The sequence below is a fragment of the Triticum aestivum genome, chromosome 1A (genome assembly GCF_018294505.1).
Source record: "Triticum aestivum cultivar Chinese Spring chromosome 1A, IWGSC CS RefSeq v2.1, whole genome shotgun sequence".
NCBI classification, from domain to species: Eukaryota; Viridiplantae; Streptophyta; class Magnoliopsida; order Poales; family Poaceae; genus Triticum; species Triticum aestivum.
The window spans coordinates 495,732,182-495,748,271 of NC_057794.1; the positions used below are offsets into that span (position 1 = coordinate 495,732,182).

At 43.9% G+C, this 16,090-nt stretch overlaps 1 pseudogene; it reads left to right on the forward strand.

Moving 5' to 3' along the window:
* Window positions 1–4,954: 4,954 nt before the first annotated feature.
* LOC123190561 (pentatricopeptide repeat-containing protein At5g66520-like) overlaps window positions 4,955–16,090 on the forward strand; it is a 108,984-nt pseudogene continuing 97,848 nt past the window's right edge.

Sequence of the window (16,090 nt, forward strand, 5' to 3'; positions counted from 1 at the left end):
CGGCTGCCTCAATGGCAAGCAAAACACGCGGACGGATGTGAGCAGAGCGCGCCGCGGCCGCCTCAACGGTGAGCAACCACGTGGTCAACCTTCTATCATCAATAAATGTTGATCTTGTTTCTCGTCACATTGCAGATTACAACGCAATAAGTAATTGCAAATCTGTTCACACCTATCAAACTAATATGTGCTCACACTTAGCACCGGGCTATAGAGATATATTATATATCTATAGTGACCTATCATGGCAATTATATAAACCTTGGGATCCTTGTTTTGCTAATTTGTAGACTATATTTTTATTGGTTATTTTTAGCTTAAAAAAATTAAATAATGATTGACTTGACCTGTCATGGCGATTATATAAACCTACTATGTTTTTATGGGTTATTTTTCCTCTAAAAAATTAAAGAAGGATTGACTTGACCTGTCATGGCGATTATATAAACCTTTTTCAGGTTGCATGCAGGGTATAGGGGGCTGGGCGTTGATACGTCTCCAACGTATCTATAATTTTTGATTGCTCCATGCTATATTATCTACTGTTTTGGACTATATTGGGCTTTATTTTCCACTTTTATATTATTTTTGGTACTAACCTATTAACCGGAGGCCCAACCCAGAATTGCTGTTTTTTTTGCCTATTTCAGTGTTTCGGAGAAACAGAATATCAAACGGAGTCCAAACGGAATAAAACCTTCGGGAACGTGATTTTCTCACCGAACATGATCCAGAAGACTTGGACCCTACTCCAAGGAGTAAAAGAGGAGGTCACGATGGTGGGGGGCTTGCCCCCCTGCCTCGTGGGCCCCTCGGTGCTCCACCGACGTACTCCTTCCTCCTATATATACCTACGTACCCCAAACGATCAGAACAGGAGCCAAAAACCTAATTCCACCGCCGCAACTTTCTGTATCCACGAGATCCCATCTTGGGGCCTGTTCCGGAGCTCCGCCGGAAGAGGGCCGTCATCACGGGGGGCTTCTACATCATCCTAGCCCCTCCGATGAAGTGTGAGTAGTTTACCTCAGACCTTTGGGTCCATAGTTAGTAGCTAGATGGCTTCTTCTCTCTCTTTGAATCTCAATACATAGTTCTCCCCCTCTCTTGTGGAGATTTATTCGATGTAATCTTCTTTTTGCGGTGTGTTTGTTGAGACCGATGAATTGTGGGTTTATGATCAAGTCTATCTATGAATAATATTTGAATCTTCTCTGAATTCTTTTATGTATGATTGGTTATCTTTGCAAGTCTCTTCGAATTATCCGTTTGGTTTGGCCAACTAGATTGGTAGTTCTTGCCATGGGAGAAGTGCTTAGCTTTGGGTTCGATCTTGTGGTGTCCTTTCCCAGTGACAAAAGGGGCAGCAAGGCACGTATTGTATTGTTGCCATCGAGGATAACAAGATGGGGTTTCTTTCATATTGCATGAATTTATCTTTCTACATCATGTCATCTTGCTTAAGGCATTACTCTGTTTTTAACTTAATACTCTAAATGCATGCTGGATAGCGGTCGATGAGTGGAGTAATAGTAGTAGATGCAGAATCGTTTCGGTCTACTTGTCACGGATGTGATTCCTATATACATGATCATGCCTAGATATTCTTGCTCAATTCTGTTAGTTGCTCAACAGTAATTTGTTCACCCACCGTAGAATACTTATGCTCTTGAGAGAAGTCACTAGTGAAACCTATGGCCCCCGGGTCTATTCTCATCATATCAATCTCCACCACTTTAATCTTGCTTTGCCTTTTACTTTGCCTTTACTTTTTACTTTGCATCTTTATACCAAAAATACCAAAAATATTATATCTATCAGATCTGACTCTCGTAAGTGACCGTGAAGGGATTGACAACCCCTAATCGCGTTGGTTGCGAGTAGCTATCGTTTTGTGTAGGTACGAGGGACTTGAGCGTGGCCTCCTACTGGATTGATACCTTGGTTCTCAAAAACTGAGGGAAATACTTACGCTACTCTGCTGCATCATCCCTTCCTCTTCGGGGAAAACCAACGCAAGCTCAAGATGTAGCAAGAAGAATTTCTGGCGCCGTTGCCGGGGAGTCTACACAAAAAGTCAACATACCAAGTACCCATCACAATCCCTATCTCTCGCATTACATTATTTGCCATTTGCCTCTCGTTTTCCTCTCCCCACTTCACCCTTGCCGTTTTATTCGCCCTCTCTATCTATCCTCCTTCTTTATTTGCCTCTTTTGCCCGTCTGCTCTTGTCTGCTCGTGTGCTAGTTTGCTTGCTTGTCGTTATGTCTGAAATTGGGGAAGTTATCGCCAATATGGGCGATAACAATATCATGGAAAATTCTGATACTCCTGCTAAAGAACCTACCATCTTTCATACAAAAAATTATGTGTTGGTAGTGGTAATATTATTGGAAAAGGAGTTATTCAAGATTTCTTTACTTGTGCCGGTGCTTTACCTTCTATGGGTAGTGTAGTGACCCGACCCAAAATTGGTCAAGTCTCTGTGTAGCTGTACCATCCCAAGATCATGCTGGCACACACAGTACAATGATGAAAAGATTCAAAGTTGAATCACACCTGAATTTATTACACGATTCTCATATCGAGTCTTTATTACAATAGAATAAATTCGGCCGAAGGCCAACTCATGAGAAATAAACTAAATAAAGATGCGGAAGCATAGACGAATAGCGAGTCCATCCGACTCCATAGGGCAATCGCCAAGCGTAGATCGTAGCCTCACTCCTGGTCGGAAAACTCCTCTGCAACATAAGACGTTGCAGCCATGTAGGTCAGCATTTTTGAATATGCCGGCAAGTCATAGAGAGAACAACAATAAAATATCTAACACTATATGCAATTTGGCTATGGGGCTCTAAGTTTTATGTTCTTGCGAAAAAGCCAATTTTTCCCTATAACAAAGGACTTGCTTGCAATTACTACAAAATGTTGGTTGTTATTGAGATGGTTCCGCCAACCAATGTCTCATTCCCAATTATTAAATGACCCCTCAATTAATTTAGTTCGGTGTTGAGATTTCCAAAATACTCCAATTTCCAGAGGCTCATTTGTCCATAACCGGGGACACGGCTAATCGATTAGGTTGTTACTCTGTAGAGTCTTGTGCACTTTACCCGCAAGAATCGTTCCCTCCTTTATGTCCTCGCACTGCCTGGTGTTTGAAGACGGGATGAACGAAACAGGGTCTTCCATAGAGTTTCTCTGAGCACTGCCGGTACCCATCCATGTCCTACCGTTCTTCTACATCTGCTGGCACCGTCCGTCCAGAGTCACGCCTAGGGTCAACCCAGCCAGAGCCCATAATGGCTTGCGGCTGCACAGGTAAGCTTCCGGTCAAAGGGTATCCATCCGTCTCTTCGTGGCTGGGTGAAGCTTTCCGCAAGATGTCATGGCGCACCTCCATGCATCCCGGCCATCCGCTGGTTCCTCCAGGGTGCCCGTCAACCGTCCTCCACCCAGTAGTGAATTTGAAGTCCATCTTGAGCTTGAAGTCATGGGGTTGTCATCATCTTGACTCTCACATCTCCCTTATGAAACACTCAACCAACCCCGTCTACGAGCATAGCAAAATAAACTACATCGTCCCGGGCAATGGTAACAAGGGGAAGTGGGTTCATCCTACCTCATGATACTACTCAAGAACATAACTTAAAATTCTCCTACTGCATGCATGGTGGGGAGGAATAATTCTAATGCAACAAAATCATAGGTATTGTAAAACATGATCAAATAACTTGCCTGACTGACGGTGTTCAAACGCTAGTGACTCGAGATAGCAAGCTTCGCACTCCGGAAATTCAATTGAGTCAAACAATAGCACAAATAAGTATTTCACTAATGACATATCAACAAACTGAAGGAAAACACACAAGCACTCAACCCAAAATCAAAGAAAACTCGAGGAAAACAAAATCCAGGTTTCCATCACATCAAGCTACAACAAAGAAATAGTTTTAACCTACTAACACTTTTCTTTACAGATCCAAAACAATGGTTTTACTAACTAACATAAAGGAAAACAACGTACAAACTAGGTGCAAAAAGATTCAAACCAATATCTATTATAGAACTCCTGGTATACCTAAAACAAAACTATTAAGAAAATAAAATAAAACTTTTTATTTTGCTGTAAATAAATGTTCACTATCTGTAACTACAGAAACTAACCTAAAATAAATTATAACATAGGAAAAATAAAATTTAAAAATAACTAGAACAACAGAAACTAACAACAAGCTAAATAAAGTAGAAACGCTTGTTTTCGCATAAAAAGTATTTTTAATAAAGACTAAAAATGCCCAAATAAATTCCTACTGCTAGACAAAGTCAAAACAAAGCAGTGACAAAAAGAATGACTAAAAAAAATCCTAACTCAACTTATAGCAGAGAAACTAATCTGATTAAAACTAATATAAAACAATTTTTAAAAACCTAAACATGTCCGAATCTAATTTCTACAGCAACTATAGGAAATTTGCAAACTAGAGGAAAAATAATCAACTAAAAATATTAAATAACTTAAAAGATATAGATTTTTCAAGACTGGATCTATTATGTTTTAAAAACAAAAACTAAAATAAAACTAAACAAAGCTAACGCGCTAATGGGCCGAGAGGTGAGCGATCGGAAACTAAATAGCGTTCGGGCGATAAATAGACTAAACCGTGCACGCGCTTGATAATAGAAAACCGACCGGTTCGATCTAACTAAACCAGGTAAATAAACCGGAAACAAACCGTGAACTAAAACCGGTCTAATAAAAATAACCTAACCCTTCGCTACTCTAATCTAAGCCGTGCCTTGCAGATCGAACGGTGGAGGGGGCCGGTGGCTTACAGCGGCGACGATGAACGACGGCGGCTCGGGCGACGGTGGCGGGGGGTCCTCCGGTGGTCCGGGGCGGCGGCGGAGTCGTCGGGCGGGTGCGGCAGCTCAAGTGGAGGTCGGGGATGGAGTCAGGGGAGCTCGGGGACGACGGAGGTGGTTGGGGCGACATCGACTGCTCCCTGGTGAGCTGCATCTCCGGCGAGCGGCGGTCGAGCTCGGGGGCGACGGCTTCGGCGGTTCCTGGGTGATGAAAAGGTGTCAAAGAGGTGCGGAAGGTAGTGGAGGTTCGGGTGAAGGTGCTGGGAGGGGCGGAGAGGGCTCACCGGCGTCGGGTGTGGCGGCGAACCGAGGCGGCGGCGGCGAGATGCGTTTGGCGACGGCGGTGGCTGTGGTGGGTTTTGGAGTAGGGTTTTTAGGGGAATCGATAGAGGAGGCCGAGTGGTATTTATAGGGCACCTTCATGGAGTAGGGGGCGACTCGGGATCACGATCCCGAGAGGATCGCGGTGTTGGGCTCGCTCTGCGCGTGCTCCGGCGCGGCGTGTCGTGGGCGAGGGGTTAGGGATAGGGCGGGCCCCGCGGGTCAGTGGGACAGAGAGAGAAGGGGGCGAGCGGGCGACCGAGGGGAGAGGGGTTCGAGCGTGCGCCGCGCTGGGGCAGGCCGGCTCGGTTGCTGGTGGGCTGCGGCTCAGCGCTGCTGGGCCGGCTGGCCTAGCTCGCGCCTTGGCCTTTCCCTTTTTTGAATTAAGGCAGAGAGGGAAAAAAATAAGAGAAGTCTATAATATTTTTATATAGGACATATATATATCAAAATTCTTAGGGGAATTAATCCTATAGCATGGACATTTTTATAGAGGCAAAACAGAAACTAAAAAAAAAACATTTTTTGCAAACTCCAAATAAAATTCAAATTTGAATTCAAACCTTTTGGCAATATTTTCTTTTGACATTTTTGGAGTGTCATGTTAGCTCCTCTCATACTTTTTCTCAAGTATTTGTCAGGGATATTGAGGTAGATTTTTAAATGCCAAGTTGAATCCAAATTCAATAAAAATTCAAAAGCCTCTGAAAATTTCCAAATGCCACTCAATTCAAACAAAATGCATAGATGCTTAACTAATAATTGTAAAACAAACCAAATTGAAAATTTGGGATGTTACAGGTAGTTCTATCCTTCACAGAACTAGTAGTCTTGTGGACGCTATTCCCATGCTTGTAGTTGAACTTGAAAGACAATTCATGCACATGCATCCTTCTATACAAAGGATTTTTTTGGAATTTTCTAATATTGAGCATTCTTCTGTTAAGCGTGCCGCTACTATCTTTTTGGCTCGTGAGTTTAGATTCATAATAAAAGAAGCCAAAGAAATCTTTGCGCATTATAGGGTGGACGCTTGCCGTCCTCCCATAGAGGCTATCCTCTTTGATCAAGAAGAAATAATGCATTTTCAATCTCTAGATTATGTTGCTTTCAATGAAAATCTTAGAAAAAGGGTTCCTACAAATGTTTTAGTTGATAGAATTTCTGAACTTAATGATGATTTGGCTATTCGAAATAATGAACTAGGATATTCTCTTGAATATAGGCTTACAAAGTTCTGTCAAAAGAATGCTTATAATGATGAATTGGTTGTGCATTATGAAGGACCAAAGGAGGAACCTATACCTCCCAAGGTTGATCTTGGGGACTTTTGTCCCGTTAAATTTAGTCCTTTTGATTACTTTTTCTTGCCTCAAAGAAAACTTGCTGCCGAATGTAGAGAATATGAAATGAGTTTTAATAATCTATCTTACTATTATGGCAATACCTAGATCTATCCTCGCTTTTATGCCTAGCTAGGGGCGTTAAACTATAGCGCTTGTTGGGAGGCAACCCAATTTTATTTTTATTCCTTGCTATTTTCTCCTGCTTAGTAATAAATAAATTATTTAGCCTCTGTTTTGGTTGTGTTTTTTGTGTTTAATTAGTGTTTGTGCCAAGTAAAACCGTTGGGAAGACTTGGGGAAAGTCTTGTTGAACTTGCTGTAAAAAAACAGAAACTTTAGCGCTCACGAGAACTGCTGTCATTTTTATTTGAAGAGTGCCATTTAGTTAATTCTTTTTGCAGATGATTAGATAAATTCCTCACGTCCAGCAATTTATTTTAGAATTTTTGGGGTTACAGATCTTGCGCTAGCTACAGATTACTACAGACTGTTCTGTTTTTGACAGATTCTGTTTTTCGTGTGTTGTTTGCTTATTTTGATGAATATATGGTTAGTAAAATAGTTTATAATCCATAGAGAAGTTGGAATACAGTAGGTTTAACACCAATATAAATAAATAATGAGTTCATTACTGTACCTTGAAGTGGTCTTTTGTTTTCTTTCGCTAACGGAGCTCACGAGTTTTCTATTTTGAGTTTTGTGTTGTGAAGTTTTCAAGTTTTGGGTGAATTATTTTGATGGATTATGGAACAAGGAGTGGCAAGAGCCTAAGCTTGGGGATGCCCATGGCACCCCCAAGATAATCCAAGGACACCAAGAAGTCAAAGCTTGGGGATGCCCCGGGAGGTATCCCCTCTTTCGTCCACTTCCATCGGTAATTTACTTGGAGCTATATTTTTATTCACCAACATGATATGTGTTTTTCTTGGAGCATCTTGTATTATTTGTTTCTTTGTGTATTAGTATGCCACAATCATCCTTGCTGTACACACCTTTTGAGAGAGCCATACATGAATTAAAATTTGATAGAATACTCTATGTGCTTCACTTATATCTTTTGAGCTATGTAGTTTTGCTCTATGTGCTTCACTTATATCTTTTGAGCTAAGTAATTTTGCTCTATGTGTTTCACTTATATCTTTTGAGCGTTATAATTTTTCTCTATGTGCTTCACTTAGATCTTTTAGAGCACGGTGGTGGATTTGTTTTAAAGAAACTATTGATCTCTCATGCTTCACTTAAATTATTTTGAGAGTCTTAATAGCATGGTAATTTGCTTAATAATAATATGCTTGGTATTCAAGATTTGTGAAACTTTCTTTTGAGTGTGTTGAATAATAAGAAAAGATTGAAGCATGATAATTGTTTTGAGATATGGAGGTGATAATATTAAAGTCATGCTAGTTGAGTAGTTGTGAATTTAAAGAATACTTGTGTTAAAGTTTGTGATTCCCGTAGCATGCACGTATGGTGTCGTGGAATTGTCACGGCAGATGTCCTCTTGCAAGGACTTGATCGTGGAGCCATCGCAACTAGGAAGCTTAAAGGGGTTAATCGGGACAAAGGACACGCAAGGTTTATACTAGTTCAGCCCCTTACGGTGAAGGAAGGCCTACGTCTAGTTAGGTTGGGTATTGCTTGAGGTTTTGATGGCTAGGGAGCAAGATACACTATGCCCGGTTTTCGATTGGTTGTTTCTTACCTAAGCCGCCAGCGGGTCGTCCCCTTATATACACGGGTCGACGCCCTACAGCTTATAAAGTCCCGGCCGGCTCATAAACAGTGTCCGGCTCGGTGACTAGTTACTTCTACCTTACAATACAAGTCATGCCCTCATGGTGGTTTATCACCATGAGCTATAAATCACCTGTGGGCCTTTAGACCCTTTACTGAACCGCCATCTTCACGTCTTGGTCTTGGGCTTCAGATGGGCTTATTTTAGTACAACCCGGCCCCTCCTGGGCGGCTTACGTAAATAGTTATATCCCCAACATTACGCCCCAGATTGATTTGAACCGGTTCATGTCAATCTTTGAAAACCTTATGAACTGGCCTTTAGTCTTCTGTCTTGTGTGAAAATTGTAACCCGCCGTGACGTCATCATCTGGATCCGGGTTAAATCATCGTGATGTCATCTTCAATAAAACTTATATTTTAATTCGTCATATCCTCAATGGATCTCTGCCTTTACTGACCCTCCCGAAAATCGAGGCGTCGGGGCCGCTGGATAATGATGTCTTTGGTCTCCTTGTTTCTCGCGCCGTCTCGGTCAGTCTTTCCTTATAAATAGGGCGACCTAGGTCTTCCATTCTTCCCTCTTTTAGTCGTCTCCTTCCTCTTGCTCCCTTTTCTGCGACCCGAGCTCCGCCGCCGTCGCCGCCGTCGAGCTCCTTGTCTTCACCAACTCAGGCCGCTGCATCGACCTGAATCTGATCAGAGAAACGCGACGAACCTCTGCCGCAGCTCCGCATCTGTAAGTCCCTTTTCCTTTCTGTCTTAGATCTGCATTATAGTGTTCATCGAGTTCGCCGGTGTTCATGCCGCCCGCGGCGAACCCTTGATGTATTTCATCTCCAATGACCTGTTCAGATCGTGAAATGACATAGAGCTGCTGCGGTGACTGTTTCATGCTTATCTCGAACACAAACAGATCTCTTTTCTTTGTTTAGAGGCTTCCTTCGAGTGCATGAACTTCACTGTACTGTTTTTTAGGTCTAGAAATTTTTCCTTTCCAGAGCATCGTTTGATCCAAAGTAATATTTGCAATTTGTGAAACCTGTTTGCTCCACACTTATCCAAAAACTGCGTTTGTTGATTCTGTTTCAGCCATAGTAGTTTGCGTAACCGGTTTAAGATAACACCGGCTGTCAGCACCGCTTGCTTCTGGCGACTTAAGAAAACCTTAATCATCTTAATACCTGCAGCTGTTAAACATTATCATATAGTTACCTGTATGTCATTAGGCCCCTTCTTAAGCCGCTATCCTAAATAACCCAATAACGCTTATTCTCCGGGTTATAATAAACCGGAAAATTTCCTTTATCTTGTAGTAGGCTTTCAATTTACACAATGGCACCCAAAGCTGTTAAACCTCCGATTACCTGCAACTAGGTCCCATCCATTGTTACAGAGAGCAAACTATCCGAGTTTGTAAAGTCTGGCCATCTGCCCAAGAAGGACGTCATGTCTTATCGTGCTCCTGACCCGTCTGAAGAGAAACCTCAACCCAAGGAAGGGGAGGTGATCATTTTCACCGATCACATGAGCCGGGGATTTGCTCCTCCCGGTTCAAAATTCTTTAGAGACATTTTGCACTTCTTTGACTTAAGACCTCAAGACATCGGGCCCAACTCCGTGTCAAATATCTGCAACTTTCAAGTTTTCTGTGAGGTCTACCTTGGAGAAGAACCCAGCCTACTTCTGTTCAGGGAATTGTTCTATTTGAACCGGCAGAATGAACGGGCCAACGGGCCCAGTCTGGAACTTGGTGGCATATCAATTCAAAGGCGGAGAGACTACCTGTTCCCTTATGCTGAATTGCCAAGTCATCCAAAGGACTGGAACCAGACATGGTTCTACTGCCAAGATACCTCTCCGGCTGGCGAAAATCCACTGCCCGGCTTCTGCGCATTGCATCTTGAACCTACTCACCCGCTGCCGGATAAGTTGACAGCTATTGAACGCCTGCCACTCACCCCCAAAATCAAGAGGATTAAAGCTCTTTTAGGGAACGGCTTAGATGGCATTGACCTGGTCCGAGTCTGGGTTGCTTGGAGAATAATTCCATTAAGCCGCCGCCCCGGCTTAATGTGTAATTATTCAGGCGAGAAAGATGACCCTCAGCGTCACAGCCCTGACGACTTACCAGACGACGTAGTGGAAGCTACAACTCAGTCCTTGTTGAAGGAGGGCATAGTGAATAGTAACGCCTTCGGCTTATTACCTTTTTGCCAGAAGAACCTGGCCCCTGCAGTAAGTTTCCAGCCGTCGGGTTATGTTTTATCATGTTAGGCTGTATTCTTATGCATAACCAGTTATAACCTTTTACAGGCAAATGATAACTTCTGGAACATGCAATATGATCATGAGGCGGCCAAGAAAGCCAGGGCGGCCAAGAGAGCCGAAAATAAAACCACCAAGCCCACCACCTCAAGGAAAAGGAATCCAAGCACCTCTGAGCTGTTTCAGCTTGATGATACTGATGATAACGAGGAAGAGGTAACCTTTGAATTTCCCTTCCTCCTTTATTTCTACCTTACTGATGCTAACCTTCTTTCAGGAAGACACGGGCAACAGCCAACCCGTCGAGGAAGAGGTAATTGTAATCTCCTCCGACTTCGAGCTTCAGCCGCGTCAGAAAATTCGAAGAGTAACCCGAAAAGTAAGATTTTCACATCCTTTGGCTTACCAAGATCCTGACTTTCTTTTGAGCGACAGATTTATGAGAGCCGGAGGCAGACCTGGACCAGCAAAGACGCGGAACTCTCCTCCGGCTTACCTGATGTGACCAGGAAACGCTAGGCTGAGGTTATCTCCGATTTACTCCTTCTTTTTCCTTTGGCGGGCTTCATTTGTTAGCCTCTCAATTATTCTGACTCCATCTATCAGGATATTTCACCTTCCTCCGGTGAGTCTATGCAGTCCAACATGCCAGCCTTCAAAACTGCTCCCGGGTAACATAAACTTGTTGTACCTTATGCCTTATTTTACTCATATTTGTTGTATTTAACCTGTCTACCTTTTCCACAATGTGCAAGTAAAGCCCAGCAAAAGGGCAAAAAAGAATAAGCCGCCCCAAGAGCTGGTTGTGATTGAACCAGAGCTGGGCACAGCTGCTCCTGACACCTCTACTCACGAGCCGCCGCCTCAACTGTCTCATGATGTTCCTATCTCTTCCTCTGACCTGCCTACTGAGCAAACCTTCAACGATTCTGGTAACCCAGAGGCTCCTAGCCCCGCCAAGAAAAATTATCAGGAAGTTGAGATTCTCAAGACTCAGTTTGTTGAGCCGGCACAGCCATCTGTACTTGCCAAGTGTTCTAAAGAGGAATTGGTAGAACGCCGAAAAGCCAAGCTGGACGTCACTGACTATACTCATTTGAGTATTGGAGAGATCGTCTCCGGCTATATCAATCAAGTACAAAGCAGCCGTGACCTAGAAATTGACATGGTGAAGCAGATACAACAAAAATCTGAGGTATGACTTATGCTAGCTTACTTTCAATCATACTTACTATACCAGCCCCCAAGTCTATTGCTTATGAATAAATATGTTGTAGACTTAGAAAAATTGTTAGAGCTGCTTGCCCGGCTTAAAGAAAAATACTTGAATCGGATGTAACACAATACCTTTAACTTGCGATATAGATTGGCCCCCAAGTGCCAAAAATCTTTGCTTGCAAGGTATTTGGGACTTAATATCCAGGACCGGCTTAATAATTTAGAAAGCTTCGGTATACATTAGCCCCCAAGTGTCAAGTATCTTTGCTTGCAAAGTGCTTGGGACTTAATATTATTTACCGTAATTTTGACTACTATCCGGTGCAACGCAGGCCACCATAAGTAAATTTGAATCAGAGATTGCTGACTTGAAGAATCGCCTGGTAGCCCAGGAAAGTGAAATTGAAAAGGCCCACTCCAAATTTGAATTCATGTCTCTGAACAAGAGAAGCTGAAGCAAAATTTGAATCGGAGAAGAAAATTTGGGCTGATGAGAAGGCCGCACTGGTGACCCGGGCCGAGACAGCAGAGGCATCGCTTGCGGAAGCAACGACCGAACTGTCCGACCTAAAGCGCCAGATATCTTGAATGGTCTCAGAAATCTTTGGTGAGTGACTTACTCAAACCTTAAACACTGCAAAACTCCTTGAATGACCATTTCAGTTGTCTCCTCTGACTCACCTTATGCCTAAAAACACAGGCCCCAGGAGCACAAATCTCAAGCAGAACATGGTGATCAAGCTGAAGGCGGTTTATACTCTGGTGGAACAACTCTACACCGGGTCACGACGTGCTCTGGCCGTTGTGGCTTTATCAAATGATGTTCCCTATCTCCTGCAAGATGTGCTGAAGCGGCTTGCTGTGCTACCTCAGCGAATCCAAGAGTTAAGACGAGCATCTACAAGAGTCGGAGCTATAGCCGCATTGAGCCGGGCCAAGGCCTGGCTTCCAGAACTAGACCCCGCTGATATTGCTCTTGGGTATCCAAGTTTAAAGGAAGATGGCACCGTGTTTAATGATAAAGATTTCACCGCCTGTGTGAAGGATATACATCCGGTGGCTACTCTTATTGGGAACGATACTGACCTCACCAAGTGTCAGCCAGGTTATGACAAGGAGAATCGGAGAATCCCCACGCCGCATTATGACGATGTCAGCTTGATCCCTCCAACCCGTAAGCACACCTTTGCTCCTGAAGTCGACCCAACTGGTTTAATAGATGATGAAGCTGAGTTTGAAGCCTTGAGTGGCATTGACTGGGCCTCATCATCCTTCCAGGACAAAGCAGCCAGCGGAGAGACGGAGAAGGATAACCCAGAGGCTTCAAATCAACCCCAAGAGTAGCTTGTCAGGCGCCACCTGCTTATGTCATTGTAGAAAACAATGTTGCATCATTCAGACTCGGGGAGTCTTGTAACAAAGTAAAAGATACCTTGAGTTTTGCTATGCCTTTGTGCATGCTTATGGCCCTTAATAGTTGCATAAGCCGCCGCCACTATTCTCTTTGTAGTTTGTATGAATCCGTTATGTCTTTTGCAAAAATACCTTGCATCGCCCTGTGATGATTACAACTACTTTTCTGGCTTATATAAACCAACCCCCGAGGGTAAGTTTAACTCTTGAAAATTGGCACATACAAGTTCACCTGGTACTTAACAACCTGATGTAACCAATATTAATCCTGGAAGATTGTAATGTATTGTATTTTCAAGAAGGTCACAAGATATGCAATGTTGACACTTGTACAATATGATGAACAAATTCAAGGGTCTCTGATTCGAATACGATCAGTGAACCGTTCCAAAGGGGTTGAGCTAAGATTCGGATACGACTTGTTATCCCCCAGTGGCTGTGGCGATGCCGATCAAGTGGGTATCGATAGCTATGTTCTCTTTGGTTCGAATACGACCTATGTTTGAACAGGAAGCCCCCAAGTGACCATAAGAGTTGTTTAATGACGCTGATTCGAATACGACCCTTGTCAGACCCAAAAGGGGTTAAGCTATGATTCAAATATGATCAAGAAGCCCCCAAGTGGGTTTGGCAGTATGTCGATCAAGTGGGTATCGACAGCTATGTTCTCTTTGGTTCAAATACGACCTATGTTTGAACAGGAAGCCCCCAAGTGATCATGGCTAGATTCAGATATGATCATAAACCAGACCAAAGGAAAGCCGGATTCAGATATGATCCGCTTCTCCTTGGTTATCTCCACCACCTAACAAAGAAAACACATAAACCTTTTTGGGAGTGGCAAAAAAGGACAGAGGTCCTGCTTTATTGATTTATGTAATATACATAGTATAAGTATATACACATTAGAGCCGATGGCTCAAGTATAATAAGGCCGAAGATGAGCGATATTCCATGGCCGACGGGTCTCCTCCTCCGACTTACGTGAGTCTTTGTATTCCCGAACGTCGATAAGGTAGTATGACCCGTTGTTGAGATTCTTGCTAACCACAAAAGGTCCTTCCCAAGGAGGGGATAGCTTGTGCATGTCAGATTGATCCTGGATGAGTCGGAGCACTAAGTCGCCTTCCTGAAAGGTTCTGGACTTAACCCAGCGGCTGTGGTAGCGACGCAGGTCTTGCTGGTAAATCGCTGAGCGGGCTATTGCCAAGTCTCGCTCTTCATCCAATAGGTCAAGTGCATCTTGCCGAGATTTTTCATTGTCTTCCTCAACATAAGCCGCCACACGGGGTGAATCATGACGGATGTCACTTGGCAGGACTGCCTCTGCTCCATACACCATAAAGAAAGACGTGTAACCCATAGATCTGTTAGGTGTAGTATTGATGCTCCAGAGTACAGAAGGTAACTCCTCCACCCAACACCCCGGCATCCGCTGTAAGGGGACCAAGAGCCGGGGCTTGATACCCTTCAAGATTTCTTGATTAGCTCGTTCTACTTGACCATTTGATTGAGGGTGAGCTACAGCTGAAACGTCAAGCCGGATATGCTCTCGTTGATAGAACTCTTCCATAGCTCCTTTGGAAAGGTTAGTATCATTATCAGTTATGATGCTATGTGGAAAACCAAAGCGAAAAATCACCTTTTTCATAAACTGGACTGCTGTGGCTGCATCACACTTACTGACTGGCTCCGCCTCCACCCACTTTGTAAACTTGTCAACCGCCACCAAGAGGTGAGTCTTTTTATCCTTAGACCTTTTGAAAGGCCCAACCATATCAAGCCCCCAGACTGCAAATGGCCAGGTAATTGGAATCATCCTTAATTCTTGAGCCGGCACATGGGCTCGTCGTGAGAATTTCTGACATCCGTCACATTTACTAACCAGGTCTTCCGCATCAGCATGAGCCGTCAGCCAATAAAACCCATGACAGAAAGCTTTGGCCACAAGAGATTTTGAGCCGGCGTGATGACCACAATCGCCTTCATGAATCTCATGAAGGATCTCCTCACCCTCTGTAGGTGACACACAACGTTGAATCGCTCCAGTGATGCTGTAATGATGTAACTCGCCATTGACAATTGTCATGGACTTGGACCGCCAGATGATTTGTCTTGCCAAGGTCTCATCTTCAGGCAATTCTCCCCGGGTCATGTAAGCCAAATAAGTCACTGTCCAATCCGGGATAACGTGGAGAGCCGCCACCAGCTGTGCCTCCGGGTCTGGTATTGCCAGATCTTCCTCTGTAGGTAACTTAACAGAAGGATTATGCAAAATATCAAGAAAGGTGTTAGGCGGCACCGGCTTACGCTGAGACCCCAGCCGGCTTAAGGCATCAGCCGCCTCATTCTTCCTTCGATCAATGTGTTCCAGTACGTAACCCTTGAAGTGTCCAGCCACAGCATCGACTTCACGACGGTAAGCCGCCATAAGGGGATCTTTAGAGTCCCACTTGCCTGACACCTGTTGATCTACAAGGTCTGAGTCTCCTAGGCATCTTACCCGGCTCAAGTTGATCTCTTTGGCCATCCGGAGACCATGGAGCAGGGCCTCATACTCAGCTGCATTGTTAGTGCAAGGAAACATAAGCCGGAGCACATAACAAAATTTGTCACCTCGAGGGGAAGTTAACACAACTCCAGCCCCCGAGCCTTCCAACTGTCTGGACCCATCAAAGTGAATAATCCAATAAGTGTTATCGGGCTTCTCCTCAGGTGCATGTAGCTCTGTCCAGTCGTTGATGAAATCTACCAAAGCTTGAGACTTAATGGCAGTACGCGGTACGTATTTCAGACCATGAGGCCCGAGCTCGATGGCCCATTTAGCGACTCGTCCTGTAGCCTCTCTGTTCTGAATAATGTCTCCCAAGGGGGCAGACCTTACCACATTTGGTATTTAAACACATCACACACCACTGT